The 16,964-nt window shown below is 43.6% G+C and overlaps 1 protein-coding gene across 1 annotated transcript in view; it reads right to left on the bottom strand.

Moving 5' to 3' along the window:
* The window catches only part of DCAF1 (DDB1 and CUL4 associated factor 1), a gene marked incomplete in the record, with an annotated part of 1,406,260 nt that overhangs the window by 576,656 nt on the left and 812,640 nt on the right, over positions 1-16,964 (bottom strand).

Here is a 16,964-nt window from a genome sequence, read left to right as displayed (position 1 = left end):
AAATAAATAGGTCTTCTGTGGAGGACATGCAGGCTAGCATTAAGAAAAAATAATTACCTGTTGAATTCAGAATTAATGGGAAAAACAGCATATGTGTCAAATGTTTCTATGATCCTGGACAAATATGAAACCAAAAGGGTAAAAATGACAAACTATTCAATAAAAACTACGAGAAAAACTCAGTCAAGCCAAATTAAAGGTGTAGCCATGGGCGCAGTGTGTGCACCTACGTACGCTAATTTAATTATAGCAAAATGGGAGGAAAAATGGGTACTAAACTCAGGATACAACCAGAAATGGTTGTTGTACAAAAGGTTCTTGGATATTTGTATTTTTTGGAACACATCAAATGAAATTCAAGAATTTATAAATTACTTAAATAGTACAGATTTTCTAAGGTTTACCCATAACGTAGACGATGCCAGGTTAAGATACTTGGACACTGAGATTTATAAATAAAACAAGAAGTTTCATTCTAAAGTTTACAGGAAAAATACGCATTCAGATTCCTATTTGCACTACCGCAGTGCCCATCCCATTCATCAGAAAAGAAGCCTTGTGAGATGGCAGTATATTACGTCATCAAGTATAACATAAAAAATGTATGACTTTGTGGTGGAAATGAATACTTTGAACAATATGTTTAAGCAAAGGTGCTACCCACATTCCTTGATGGAAGAAATCGGAAAGGAAGTTTTGGAGGGTAGAGCTGATGGGTTTCAACCAATTTTGGGAAATAGTGAAGTGGTTAATGAACAGCCAAAGAAGTCAGAGGACAATTTTAGTGGTGCTTTAGTAATCGAATTTAATGGAAGCTCTAATTTTATAAGAAACACAATGGTTAAGGAATGGAAAAGATTTTCCAATATTACAGATATAGACCAAATAAAAAATAAAAATGTTAAAATAGTTTATAAAAATGGGTGCAACCTCAAGAACTTGTTAGAAGGAAATGAAACAGGGAACCTTATAAACAGGAACCAAAGAAGAAAAAAAGCATTTAAATGTGGATACTGTGCTCAGTGTCCATATATTACAAATAAGGAGACAGTGTCCCTTGAAAGTAGACAATTGGTTCTCCAGGGGAAGGAATACAGTAATTGAGGACAAAGGAATAGTATATTTAGCAAACTGTGGATTCTGTCAAGCCTTCTATGTTGGGAAGACGGAACGAAAGTTGAAAAGAAGTATTTATGAGCACATGTATGAGATACAAAACAAAAAAAGAGACTAATGCACTCTATAAACAAGTTACAATGTGAACATGCATATTATGAATTTTTTGTACTGGAAAAAGTGAAATATGATGTTAGGGTAGGTTTATGGGAGGAAAGAATAGAGTACAGTGAGCTTTGGTGGTAAGTTACGTTGCAAGCAAACAAGCACCCGGAACTCAACAAAAGTATTTCCATTGCCCCCCTCCTCAAATTAAGAGCTGCAAAACTATAGATCCCAAATAGGAACCTAATGTTCTTCCTTTACCTATCAAGTTAACTCATTTTCATGCCAGGATTAATTGGATCTTAGCCTGTATTCCAACAAATGTATATTTTCAGCATAAGATGATGAACTACACTGACGCCAAGAAACTGAAAGAGTTTTTAAAGTGTTCTTAGATTATTAGTATTTTGCATATTGCTATTTGCACATTATTTAATATAACATTTTAATACATTTGTATTAATATGCATGTCTGCTTATTACTGTTTTACTCTGAATGTTGATAGTATGATTATAACAGTTACTTTATACAAGCTTTGGGGTCACAGAAATTCCTAGGGGGTATACATTCTCTATAACAGATAATGGTAGTACAATTTTATTCCACAAGATGGTATTGTATTAAAAGTTTTTTTAGAAAAGGTTTTAAAAGGTTTTAGAGATTTTAAAGTTTAAATTAAAATAAAAGTAATAAAAGTGACTGTATTAAAGAGTTTGCAAACTTTTAGACAACTGGTATGATATTTGACTGTTATTAGTATAATTAGGTCAACACTTTTTATGCTAGAAATAAGGCATTTAGATTGTGTTTTAGATGTTTCATGACATAATATTCAGTCATGCCTCATTTACTATGCAGCATGAGACTGGTGGTTTTAAATGTTAATTGATGTATATATACGCACTGATACAGTTACCAGCCCACCTAAGAGGAAGTCTTTGAAACAAAAACGTACTTGCATATGGAGCGTTGTGTGATTTGTGTTTTTTCTGTGAAGCGAATGCTTGGATTAAACTATTTAAACGGCTGAAAAGCTTTGTCCCTTGGCGTTATCATCCTGTGAATCCCTCCAATGCAGATGCAATCCGTTCTGGGATCTGCAGCTGTAACACCTCATAGTATTTTCTAAGGCACAATAAAACCGCAGTGTTCTTCCATGGAAAACTCTGGCACATACTAGAAATACTCTGAGAAACAGAACTGCTGACAGGGAAATTCATATACAATGCTCTCCTCTGAGTTTGAATCAGAAATCTGATTAGAAAAACCTGCATGTTTCCCATCACATTCCTCTCCAAATTTAATTTCTTGAATCTCTTCAGGAAAAGAGGAATCTTTTTTTTTTTCTTTTACCAGGAATCACCTGATAAGGATCAACAGCCTGCACAAGACCCTGAGCCAAGGTTAATAAACTACTCCTCTCCAATGAAACTGGTGCAGAAGAAGACAAATTTAGTTTTCGGTTTCTTTTTGACAGAAAAGTTGGGGAACATAGGTTTATTAATAGCAGCAACAGCTTCCCCAAGGTTGGGAACAACATTCTAGCTAAACAGAGGCATCTTCCCTGCCTCTTCTCCCAGTACTAAAAGAGTGGCTTTCTTTTGCCCACTGAAGGACCCCAAGACCTGCAGAGGACGTGGCTAATCCCCAGTCCATACTGGCTGTATATGTGCTACATCAGAGGGATTCATGGAAAAGGATGATTGGTCTGAGGCAGACAGCTAAGCCTGCTGTGGTGGCAAATGCTGTTTGGTTAACTTTTTCTTTTTTGTGGCTGGAAAAAGGACAGACCATGGGGCTTGTAGTTTGATCCATGGTCAAACTGAAAATGGTGTCACTTTCCTATTTGTGGATCCAGGGCTCTGCCTCTTCTCCCTACCCATAATTTCCTCTCTCCCCCAGAACTACTTGAGACAGAGTTTGCCTACATAAAAATAAAAAGACGCTAAATTATCTAAAGATTGGAAAAATAGCAAATGGGTATAAATGGTAAACACTGTATACTACTGAAAACAACCAGTTGAGGTCGGTGATGAGAAGACTGCCTTAGAGGGCCATTCATTCTTTAAGGGACCCTATGTACCAATTTGGATGGAGGAAAGAAGGAGGGATGTTGAACCATATGAAAAGAAAACTTGCGTAACATGCATCTATCATTATGGGAAGTATATAACTTTCATATCAGATGTCTTTTTTTTATCCTATTCAACCTTTGGAAGAGATTTCCTCACTACCAAACACCTTGGAGGCATAAGGGAAGGATTTTTTTCTGAAAATGATGGTCCAAAAGGAAATATGCACTCTTTACTGTATATCCAATTTATAATGACAAAGGTGTGGACTGTGGACCAAGTGACCACAGCACAAATTTCATCAACGGGTACTCTATAGTGAAAAGCAGTGGAAGTGACTACAGACCTTGATGAATGAGCTGTAGGATTCCTAGCTAAGGATATGCCCAATTTTTCATAAAGACAATAACATTTGTAAGCCATCTGGAAAAAGTAACTTCAGATACATTTTTTTTCTAATTCTTCCTAATTTGGCAACAAACAGATAAGATTTTCTAAGGTCACTGGTTCTGTGAATACAGAACCTGAGTAGTCTATGAACGTCAAGCAAATGTGAAGTGTATTTTCCCTTGTTTGAAAACTTTGGAGAGAACTGGCAGCGCTAGAGTTACCACCCATTACTAAAGAAAGCAGGGGATTGGAGCCCCCTCCCCTGCACCGTCTTAGTAATGAGTGGTGATCCTTACCCTAATGCTGCCTTATCTTTCAAACCATAACCCTACACCTAACCTTCAGAAAAACCTCCTTGTAGCACTACCACTCCACAAGACACACTCGGGCACACAAATATTCACACACTCAAACACCTTCACCCTAACCCTAAAATACACAAAAATACAACAGCTATCCTTCACTTATCCCTGATCCTTATGATAACTCACATATAAACACACACACCCTTCAAACCCCACTTACCTGTCTCAACATTACAGACCACTGATATTTCCACCACTCTTATCATCTGTACTGCCTTTAATGGACCACACCTCCCTATGTCTGTCAAAGAAACTGCATTGAACAAAATACAGGGGAACCACATACATATACGCACACACACCTATTTAAAAGTTTAAATAGCAGAAGCACCAAAAAACATTAAGTTTATATTATTAAAGATAATAAAACGCTATATGGAAATACAAAATATATAAAACTAAATACACACACACACACACACACATATGTGTGTGTATATATATATATATATATATATATATATATATATATATATATATTATATATGTATACATACATACACACACACATATATATATGTATATATACACACGTATACAGATCATAGGAAGTTACTAGGCTATTGGCCCTGAGGCTCTTACAAGCCTAGCCAAGAATTTAGCCCATGCTCTGACAAGTCAGCACCAAATTGCCCCTGCCCAGCAGGGACAGAGGTGAAATCCCAGGGGTGTATATTCTGTTCCCCATCCAATTACCCAGGTTGCGCTTTAAAAGCATTAATGAGGTACTCTGACGTGGAGTGGGACTCTATTCCACAAAAAGTGAAGTCTCTGGGACACAAATCTGTCCTGCCAACAAGTCCTATTAATGTCAAAGACCATGCTAAAGTCACCCATGCTGGTTACTAAAGTGGAACTTGACTTACGGATATGCAACAGTCCCATCAAGTCAGCGTCTTAGATTGCTTTGTATACCAGACAGTGGTCACATCTGAGGAGTCTGTAGCAGACTGAAGAGGGACAGGGTCTTTACCCTAACTATGTAGGATAGATGCTGGAGGCCCTGGGAGTCGTTCTGGTGAGGAACCTCTGTGGTCTCTCCAGCTGCTGCATGTGCTTTGTGAGGTACATGCCAAAAGGGGCATTGTACTCAATAATGGGTCTTATAAGGGAAGAATACAGAGACGTTATAACCACCTTGTCCCTAGATGAGATAATCTTAATAATGAGGTGGGCCATGTAGAAAGCCTTTCAGTACAACAGAGGCAATATGGTGGTCAAAAGTCAGTTTGCTATCAACCCGAGCGTCCAAGTCCCTCACAACTGATTGCGTGCTTAGGACCTTGTTATTAATGTCATAATTTGAGGGAACATCACTCTCATAGGTAGGTACTAGGCTACAGGCCCTGGGGCTTATATAAGCCTAGCCAAAAAGGTTTCCTGGCTTTCGCCACCCAAAAAAATTATTTTCCTGTGCCCCTTGTCAAGCAGAGCCGCAGAAGTGATCCCCGGGGTGAATTTTCTATTTCCAATCCAGTCGTCAAGATTTTTCTTAAAGAGGGCCAATGAGGAGCATTGCTTGACATGAAAGGGTAGTTTGTTCCAGAATATGAGAAATCTCTGGGACAGGAATCTATCCCTCCAGCATGTTCAGTTTATTGTGGTAATAACTCCAAAGGGATGATTATGCAGTTTTTGGCTTTCAGTTTGATGTCATGTTTCTGGCACAAGTCATATGTTTGGGTGAGACCCTCTTGGAGGATGTCCACATCACAAGGGGAACTGATGACAGCACCCAGCTTGCACATCTGCAAACGTGGTCAGCCATAGCCCACCGGTTTTGGCCTGCACCTGAGAAAAGTATATCCCCAACAACAAGGGTCCCAAGACAGATCCCTAGGGTATACCACTAGTTACAGGTAGACTGCTTGAGGTGGCTTCCCCCTATTTTGACTAGACAGGTTCTATCAGTGAGCCAGTTTACTACCCATCAGGTAATATACAGATTGACGCCTAGTTGAGAGAGTTTATCTATTACACCCAAGTTGGGAATAGCATCGAAGGCTTTAGCCAGGTCAAGGTAGGTGGTTGTACACCATTCTTCCCTCATCCATGGCTTTGGTGACTGTCTCAAAGAAGTCAACCAAATTTAGCAGGCATGACCTCCCCTTGACAAAACCAAACTGTGTGGGATCAAGTGTTTGGAGGTTGCCAACTTCCTTGTTAATGAGGTCCACGATAATCCGCTCCACAGCCTTGCAGATCAGGCTAGTTAGGTAGATGGGTCTATAATTTCCTGGATCGGTGGACACTCCACTTTTGTGCAGAGGGACAACAGTAGCTGCCCACCACTCAGCTGGGATAAAGCCAGTACTCAGGCCTTGGTTGAATAGGGTACCTAACGGTGCTGCAAGTCCCTATCTGAGTTCATGTAAGATGCAGCCTGGTATGTTATTTGGTCCCATGGAGGCTGTATTTTTTTGCCTTTGAAAGGGCAGTGATAGCCTGCTCCCTAGAGATGGGGGGGGGCACATGCTGGGGATGTCCTGACTTACTGCTGGGGGGGAAGAGGGGTGAAGTTTTGACTGAACATGTCTGCCAGCAGGTTGGCTATATCTATGGCATTTGTGTATGTTGTGTCCTTGACCACCAGTTCTGAGCAGATCTTGGTGCTTCCCCTGAGTTTGCAGACACATGCGAAGAAAGCCTTGTGACCGTCTTTAGTAGATGTGGCCACTTTGGACTCAAAGCTTGCTTTGGAGGACTTTATTAGTGCTCTTACTTGCTTGTTCAGATGAAGGAGAGATTGCTGCCAATTAGGCATCTGCTCCTTCAAGGTCCTCGACAGCAGCTTTTGCTTTTTATTATAGAGTTTATTTATTGCAGATGTCCACCAGACATGTTTACTCTTCCTTGAGGAGGTGGATTTTGTCCCTCAGGTATTCCCGAATCCATGCAGTTATACAAGTGCTCGTATAGTACTTTGGTGTAGGTTTAGGCATATGTGCCAGCTCCTACGGAGGTGGAGGGAGCTGTGAAGCTGTTTATACCTTCCATCAGGAGGTTGTAATGAGCTTTCGAGAAGTTTTTTTTTGTTTAACCCTATCTTGGTGGTGGTCGGGGAGATGGTGACTTCAAAAGTAACGGCTTTGTGGTTGGACCTTACTAGGGTGTACGACACTAGAGAGATACTGCAGTGACGGCTTTGTGGTCAGATCTTACCAGGGAGGATGACAGACGACACTGTAGGAATAACTGTAGTGGTTACTCATGTTGGTTAATACCAAGTCCAAAATATTTCCACCTCTTGTGGGTGTGAAACAGCTGGTCCAAGGCATTTGCATTGATGAAATCAAGGAATCTCTGGGCATTTGTGTTTCGGCATGAGTAGTTCTTCCAATCTATGATTGGATAGTTAAAGTCATCTAGGATCAGGGTAAAGGGTTGAATCCTGATAGATTCAAAGAAGTCCAGATAGGTAGAGTGGGCATCTTGAGTCAAAATTCGGGGCCTGTAGCTAGCTATGATTTAAATAGGGGTCTTGTCAATGGTTAACTGCACCTGGAGTGTCTCCTGTGCATCATACTGTTTAACCAGCCTGGAGGTGTGTATGTCTTTTATATATATTGAAACTCCACTTCATTTTGCTTTGCTATCCATGGTTTGGGGTCTGAATGTGTGATAGGATGAGTAACCTGGTATGGCTGGGGTGCTCTCCACAACTTTGAACCAGGTTTCTGTGACTGCACAAATGTCAGCATCTTTCAGGGTTAAGAATGCCTGCAATAATTGCAGTTTCATGTTTAGACTCCTAGCATTTAGCAGCATGACCTTTAATTTGCGTTTTGATTAAATTTTCATGTTGGTAGTTTTGACCTCATAGCTTTGCCTAAAAAAGACACTATGGGGGAGGCAACAGCCTTTGCCAGGAGCTTGAAGCCCAAGGGAGACAGATGCAGGCCATCTCTGGCGAAGCATCATGGTCTGTTAATCATGTCCTCCCAGGCTGTCAGGTGTATGTATATATATAAATAAATAAATACACACCCTTTTTTAATCAGGGAAAGGATATATACAGAAAGACAATGAAATCTCAAAGATGAGTCCTATTGATAATTTCTCTGTTTTATCTGTCAGATATTTGTTGAGTAGCAAAGCCCTCGAAAACATGATGGGTCAAGACAAGTGGCAAATGAGAGCTGAAGCAGTTCTGGGAGAAGAAAGAAAACTATGGGTAAGGGGAACACTCAGAGCCCAGTATCTACAAGTTCATAGGTGCCAAGGGTGGATCAGAGTTGGATTCAGAAGCCAAAGGTTGAATCGGACAAAAGAGACCACATCGTATACACAATTTTTCCACAAAAAAAGGAAAGAAAGAGAAAAAAAAGCTTAAACAAACAATTTAACTTTTAAACTGACAGAAATAAAACTGCACTCCTATTTAAAAGTAATGTCATGTGACAGTTAAAAAATTTTCCAGCATAAAAATAAAATTTCTAAAACAAGAAAGTGTACTAAAATTGTAAAATATCAGATATGGAAGGTTTCTCTCTAAAGGAAGCGTAACTGCGCAGCAACAGAACATAAGCCTACCATTGATCCTAAATATCTGCAGAGGAGTGCTCTCTTCAGCAGCAGGAAAGCTTTGAAGGGCTTTGTGCCAAAATAAGAAGTTATGTACCTACCATAACGTTCCATGTTAGTTGTCTTCTCTCGCCTTCTTTCTTGCTTGATGGGTTCGGAGCCGATCCCTCGGCTCCGACTCGGCACTTGCTTTAGCTCGAGAACTCCTTTTACCAGCTCGAGGCAGCCCCATATCCCATGATGCAAGGCAGGAAGTACCCAGATCTCGTTTGTTGACAAAGGGCAATAACACCAAGCATAAAATACTTCCCAAAGGAAGAAGAAACTTACAGATGGAAAAAGGACCAGGTTTGAATGGTCTTTAGCATAATAGTTTCTTATACAAGGTCTGTCCAGGCCAGGGGGAAGGAGGGAGGGTCGCAAGAAAGAAGGCGAGAGAAGACAACTAACATGGAACGTTATGGTAGGTACATAACTTCTTAATGTTAAGTTGTCAATCTCGCCTTCATTCTTGCTTGATGGGACTGCGTCCCTAGCACCTCTATCCTGGGTGGCTCAATGGAACAAACTCTTGAGGACTGTAGAGCCAAAACTGGCTCTGTCCCTGGAGGCCAAGTCCAATTTGTAATGGGAAACAAAGTGTGAGGAGTGGCCCAAGTGGCCGCTGCACAAATAGTGTCCAAAGGCAGTCTAGCTTGAAAAGCTGTAGAAGTAGCTAAACTCCTAGTTGAATGTGCTTTAGGTTTTGAGCACAGCTGTTTTCCCCTGAACGTATAAATTTCAGTGATGACCGAAGAAAGCCATCTGGACAAAGTCACTTTAGAAACAGGAAGGCCTTTTTTATTATCCGCATAGGAAACAAAAAGTTGATCAGATTTTCTAAATTTTTTTGTTCTGTCCAAATAATATCTGAGCTGACGGTGGACGTCAAGATAATGTAGCTTTTGTTCAGCTCTATCTGAATAGTTAGGAAAAAAAAACGGGAGATCAATGGATTGATTCAGATTGTTTTTTGAAGCGACCTTAGGTAAAAAGGATGGATTAGTTCTCAAGGATACTCTGTCTTTGTGAAAAATCAAATAGGGGGGTCGAACCGAAAGAGCATGAAGTTCAGACACCCTCCTGGCAGATGTAATAGCCACTAGGAATAAAGTTTTCCAAGAAAGATATTTCAGGGAACAAGAAACAGCTGGCTCGAAGGGGGGAAGAATCAAGGATGTCGGCACTAAATTTAGATCCCACTGAGGAGGAGGATTCCTGATTGGAGGCTTTAGTAGGAAAATTCCTTTCAAGAAGGCCCTGCAGAGCCTATGGGACATAATATTATGATCTGCTATCCCGACATGAAAATTAGAAATAGCAGCCAACTGAACTCTGACTGTAGAAGAAGAGGAGCCTGCATGAAAAATCTCTGCTAAGAAGTCCAGAACTGCCTGAACAGGGGCAGTAAAAGGATCAATATTTTGGGCCTTAGCCCAATAAGAGAAACGTTTCCATTTGCTTGTGTAAATCCTCCTGGTAGAGGATTTTAGTGAAGCTACTATGATATCCCTAACAGGGTTAGAGATCAAAGGAAGCCTGGCTAAGGAAGGAAGTGGAGCAACCATGCTGTGAGGTTGAGAGAATGGATTGACCGGTGCAGCTGACCGGATTGGTGAATCAGTAGATCTGGCACTGGGTCCAGATGCCACGGCTGCACCAAAAGGTGACGATGGAGGAACGGGAACCAAACTTGTCGAGGCCAGTAAGGGGCAATGAGAATCAATTTGGCTCTCAAAACGGTAGCTTTCTGGATCACCTGAGGGATCAGAGGAAATGGAGGGAAGGCATAAAGAAGTCCCTGGGGCCAATCCTGGGTCAGAGCGTCTCTGGGGGGATGGCCTGATAGAGGGAAGAGGCTGAAGAAGTCTGGACATTTGCTGTTTTGGGGAGTAGCAAAAGATCGCAACATGGACGACCCCATTCCAGAAAAATCTCTTCCGCTATGGATTGCTTGAGAGACCACTCGTGAGGCATGAGAATAGCTCTGCTCAATCTGTCCGCTATAATGTTGGTTTTCCCAGGGATATGCGTTGCTACCAGAAACCGATGAGAGGAGATCGCCCATTGCCATAGTCTGAGCGCTTCTCGACACAAGGGGTAGGACTTGGTTCCGCCCTGTTTGTTGATATACCAAACTACAGACATGTTGTCTGTGAGGACTGCAATTGTCCCTACGGGAAGAAAGTCGTTGAGGGCTTGCAACGTTAAAAGCACTGCTCTCATCTCCAGGACATTTATGTGCAGATGGTACTCGAACGGTTGCCACGTCCCATGAACCATCCTGCCCTGATAATGACCCCCCCACCCGATCAGGGAGGCATCCGTGGTGACAGTGGCTATCGGGACGGAGGTACAAAGCACCTGCCTTGGTGAACCTGAGACGATGTGATCCACCAAGCAAGATGTTCTTTGCATGTTTGTGTCACCAGAATCTGGTGACGCATTGGGAGTTGCTGGTATGACCACTGTGTGAACAGCATCCACTGAAGGAGGCGCATGTAGAATCGAGCCAGGGGAAGAAGAGTGATGGCCGCAGCCATGAGACCTAATACCTTTAGAACCATTCTGGCCTGTACCTTCTTGCTGGCCAGAATGATCCTGACATGAGTCTGAATGTCTGAAACTCTTTGTTCTGTAAGGGTAGCTGACATCCGAACAGTGTTTAAGTTTGCGCCTATGAAGGTAATAGACTGGCAGGGCGATAAGGATGACTTTTGAAGTTGACTGAGATGCCCAAATGAGAACAAAGGTCTATTGTGTAATCCCTGGCTTGTATAAGCTGATGCCTGGTGGTGGCTGACAGGAGCCAGTCGTCGAGATCGGAAACACCTGGAATCCTTGACGTCTCAGGTGAGCCGTGACCACTGCCATGCATTTGGTGAACACTCTGGGGGCTGTAGTGAGGCCAAAGGGCAGGGCTCTGAACTGGAAATGACTGGACCCCAGCCGGAAGCGGAGAAATCTCCTGGAGCGTCTGTGAATTTTGATGTGATAGTACGCATCCTGAAGATCTATTGAGCACATCCAGTTGTCCTTCTGTAAGAAGGGCAGAATTGACTGAAGAGTGACCATTCGGAATCTTGTCTTCCTGACAGACTTGTTGAGTCTGCTGAGATCCAATATTGGTCTCCAGTCTCCCGTCTTTTTGGGGACCAAAAGAACCTTGAGTAGATTCCGGGCTCTGAATGGTCTATTGTAACTGGCTGAATGGCTCTTTTTTGCAGTAGTTTTGCGATTTCTAACTCTGCAATGTCCCTTAGACCGGGTGGTACATCTGGAAGGGAACTTGAGGGGAAGGGACTTTCCTCGAAAGGAATTATGTAACCCTTGGATATGATCGACTGTACCCATCTGTCTTGAGTGAGGGAATGCCAGGCTTCTGGGTACAGTGATAATCTTCCCCAGACTGCCTCCAAGGAGGGACAGCCGGGCAACACCTCAGGGATGCTGAAAAGGCTTCTCAGGAAGAGACTCCCTGTTGCCCTGGTTCTTCGGACCCCTCTGCCTCTAGAGCGTCTGTTGTTGTTACCCCTCTGCCTCTAGGGGTAAACTGACCACGTGAATCCGGCGTGACTCCTTGGGATTTACGGAACCACATCTTCCCACCCTTCTGTCCTTTGGGATAAGGCCTAGAAGGGGTGGAAAACGGACTCCAACAGCAGAAAGAGTCTTGCCGTCCTGCTCACACCTGGTCAAGGTCTCCTTCACCTGAGGGCCAAACAAAGCTGACCCATCAAAGGGAGAATTTGTGAAGGACGCCTTAAAGGATCCGCAAAATCACATAGCCGCATCCAGGCTTGGCGTCTAAGAGCCACACCTGTGCCTGCGGCTCTACTCGCTCCATCCGCAGCATAAGATATTAGCCGCATGGAGGAGTTAGCAATGGAATTGAGGGTTCCTAGCTGCGAAGCAATCTTTTCTTGGGCCCCTGCAGCTGTAGGATCCTGAACTACTTCTCCCAGCTCCTTCAGGATATCTCTCTGGAGTCTGGTGAAGTGACAAAGATAATTCAGCGAGCATAGCAAAGGTCGCTGAGGAAAACATCCGCTTGCCGTACCTATCCATGGTCCTAGAGTCCTTATTAGGAGGATGGACGGGCACGGAAGGATCTGCAAGTTCCTTTTTGGTGGCCGCAGCCACCACCATGGCATCAGCGGGACACCCTTGGTAAGGAATTGTTTGTCACTAGGGCAGTGATAAATTTAGAAGGCCTCCTAGGGACTGGCTCTACAGAGTCAGGAGCTGTCCACGCCTTCGTGCAATAACCTGCATAAGGGGTCGAAGGCGGAGACACCCAGGAGGTGGAGGCCGAGATCCAAACGCCTCTAGGTATACTGACTCATCCTCAGAGGGATTGTTGGTGGGCCAGTTTCCCTCTGTTTCAGAAGTTCTAGGATGTCTGAGAAGGAGACATCCTCAGAGAGGATCTAGGGATCCCTCTGACTCATCAAAGTCAGTATCCAAGTGACAGCCTCAGGGAGTCTACATGCTTCCTCTTACAAGTCCTCTTCCTAGGAGGATCTCCCGAAACATCAGGAGAATCCTCGGAAGAGGGGGAAATTCCCAATGGGGAAACCTGAGGCGGAGGATCTCTGGGTCCTGTAGCAAGAGAAGTGGCAGAGATGTCAACAGGTACAATAGAGGGAGGAGCTACGGGAAGAGACTGCTGACTGATACCAGTGGCCAGTACACTCTTCATCACCTCGAATGCTCCCCTCCCAGGCAGGTCCGAGAGAACCCGCTCCAAGAGCTAGGAACTCCAGGGGCCACCGAAGGGAAGTCTCGAGGCAGATGTCGGAGCCGAGCTCACCAAGGCCGAGGCTCCAAGGGGAAGAGCGGGCTCGGACAAGGGTCCGATGCCACTCACCCCTCGGAGGAGACCATGGAAGCCCGACCACCGAATCCCTCTAAGGAAGAGGAGATAAGAGTAGGGGCTGAAGGGACAGAAGGAGGTATCCGTCCTCCAGCCGTAGCAGTAACCATGCCGAAGACTCCAACTCCAAACTCTGGGGTAGAGTCGAAGGAGGAACTGTAACGGGGTGTGGACCAACAGTCGTCTGCTGAGACGGACTGTGTAGCATTTGGGCCAGTACCTGTGACTTGAGCAATCTACTGACCACTCTCTAGGTCATGATCTGACAACCTGGATGACCTTGAAGATCGGCTCCGATGGCTCCGTTCCGATAGAAGAGGCGGCCGGAGCCGAAAGTATCGGCTCCAAGGAAGGAGACCTCGACCTCTTCCTGGAATGGGCCATCGGAGCCGATACTACTGATCCTGTCGGCGCCGATTTCGGAGCCGGCAGAATCTCGATGTATGGGCTCCAGCCGGAGCCGATACAGCTACCAAGGTAACGGTGTCGGAGCCGATCGGAGCCGACACCGATGCCTGTGCCACATGGGTGTCGGAGCCGATCGGAGCCGACACCGATGCCGCGTGGGTGTCGGAGCCGATCGGAGCCGACACCACAGTGGTCAGCAGATTCGGCACCGATAGCCATCGGCGCGAAAGCTTTGTGGATCAGAATCGGCTCCAGCCGAGCCGATCTCGACTCTATACGAGTCGGAGCCGAGGCCGCAGGCTTAGAAACAGAAGCCTGGGCCTTGGCAGTTTTGGTTGATTTTGTGGAGCCGACTTAGCCGGAGAGCCCTCCGGCTTAAGAAGACCCCTGAGAATCAACTTATTCTCTCCTGCAGGACTCTCTGGCTGAAGGAGTGACAAATAGCACAGGAGTCCTGCAGGTGAAGAGGGCCCAAACAGTACAGGCAAGAAGTGTGACCGTCTGTCAGAGACATCTTCTGACAGCACGAGTCACACTTCTTAAAACCTGAAACCCTCTCCTTAGACATGGTGCCTAAACACAACACACCCACACACCAGTCAAAATAAATTAAACTAATACCAAGAGGTATTTAGTAAAAACACCAACACACACACACCCTAACGGGGGGGGATGGGATAGGGAAATTGACTGACTAAAAAATTAAAAGAGACAGGGATTTCTGTCAGAAAAAGGTTAAAAATAAAATTAAACTATCAAAAAATTAGTTTTAACTAAAAAAAGGGGCTTAAATATCACAAAAGTGAACTACTTACCAGGAGCTGGTAAAGAGAAGACCTCCCAAGCGAAGCGGCAAACGAGATCTGGGTACTTCCTGCCTTGCATCATGGGATATGGGGCTGCCTCGAGCTGGTAAAAGGAGTTCTCGAGCTAAAGCAAGTGCCGAGTCGGAGCCGAGGGATCGGCTCCGAACCCATCAAGCAAGAATGAAGGCGAGATTGACAACTTAACATCCTGACATTTAGTTAGCTCAGCTGGAACTGCCTCACAGTTTCGGCATGTGGAAGGTGCCTTGAAGATTTGGAAGCTTGCGGGCTTCTTCCTTTTCAGGCTATAATCCATATAGCTTAGGCTACTGCAGTAGAGATCAATACGCTGAACATCTCTGACTGAGTTCAAAGCATTTGGACATTAACTGCAATGCCCCTCAATTTGCTGTTTTAAGGCTTATCAGCCTCTTCCTCTTTAAGGCCATCATATATATAGTCACTTCTGAAACAAATGAAAGGATAAGACAAAGGCTGTTTAAAAGAAAGGCAAACTTTTCAAAGACAATGTGATACACTGATGAGTTTTGAAAAAGTATATTTTCCATGAAACACAAGACACTGCTGTCCTTGTCCCCTTTCCAGTGGAAAAAGCAGCCATTTGTTTAATGAAATGCTGAGATAGCTAAAGTGACATGGTTGGAGTCTGTATTAAGCTAAAACATACCCCTAAAGCTTTATCAACTTTAGACACACAAACATTTTTTTACCCAATTTTTCCTCCTCTGCTTCAGACTTATATAAGACATCCATCCACAACCCCTTTTGCCCATTTTTGAAAGAAAGAAAAAAAAAAAAAAAAAAGAGGAGGAGTAGTGGTATCACACACAGTGACAATCATCTACAGGCAATGTGTCATGGTCGTTCTATACAATACACATAAATGTACACTCACACCTATGGCTAACATAGAGTGTCCAATCCACCTACTACATTGTCTTTAGAATTTCATAGATTCATAGATTAGTACTAGGCTAACTGCCCTTGCGAGCCATTTTAAGCCTAGCCAATTATCCCTTATGAGACTCAAACACTGCACCTTGTCTTTGTAAGACAAACACCTTAACCATTAGGCCACCCTCCCAGAATGTGGGAAGAAACCAAAGCACCTGCAGAAAACTCGCTCTAAAAGACAAAGGACATTCCAACTTCTCACAGGAGGCACCCCATACAAGAATCAAAATGGAGAACCTCTTGCTGTGAGGTGACAAAGTTACCCACTACACCACTCTGCCCCCTTCAGGCTTACCAAACATATTAAATACTTAATATTCACATAGTCTCCACTAACAAAAATCAAGTACAGATTCAAAGCATCACTTCCCATCAAACAGCCTCTGCTTACACATAATGCAGCTGTGAAAAAAGTTAGCTTACTCTTCCCGACAAAAATATTAAAAGGAAAAGTCTCTTTCGACTTTTCCCGGTTAGGGGTCGCCACAGCAGAACTCCGGTCCGCTAATGATTGGCAGTACATTTTTACGTGCTGAGTTGCCAGCCCTGACGCACAACCTTCAACGAAGTTATGCCCATTCATGCATGATTCCACACAGAAGACTCTCTAGCTGAGAATCGAACAGGACGTCTTACTGCGAGGCGACAATGTTACCGCAGCACCACCACCGCAGATATTACTAGATATTATTAGATATTAAAAGGAAAAGTATCTTCATAAAACTGACCACCATGAGTTAGCATAAGTGGACTGGAAAAGTACCTTCATAAAAATTACCACCATGAGCTAGCATAAGTGGACTGGAAAAGCACCTTCACAAAACTGACCACCATTTGCTAGCATAAGTGGACTGGAAAAGTACCTTCACAAAACTGACCACCATGAGCTAGCATGAAAAGTGGACTGGTGACTCCTCCAGCAGGCAGCTGTGCTTACATATAAAAATAAAAACACAGTAAGACTAATTTCTCTGGTGACACTGGTTTTCACATACAGGACAAATCTTGTACTACAAAACAGTCTTGTTCATTAGTGACACAATGCTGTTGCGTAAAAGAAGCCACTACTTATTACAAAGCAACTGGCTGCTTCTCATACTCTAGGGGACGAGTGGCACAGGCAACAACAGGAGTACTTTTCATATTACAGATGAAAGCAGACATTTCTACCACAGACAGCACTGGGGTGGCCTCTTTTGCACTAGATAAAGATGCAGAGACAAACAAGCACAACAAGGATATTGTTTAATCTACATGACACCACCACAGAGTATCAACAAAATGAAT

This window comes from Protopterus annectens, chromosome 7.part1 (genome assembly GCF_019279795.1).
Source record: "Protopterus annectens isolate FY-2018-M chromosome 7.part1, PAN1.0, whole genome shotgun sequence".
NCBI lineage: Eukaryota > Metazoa > Chordata > Ceratodontiformes > Protopteridae > Protopterus > Protopterus annectens.
This window is presented reverse-complemented; position numbering and strand designations above follow the sequence as displayed.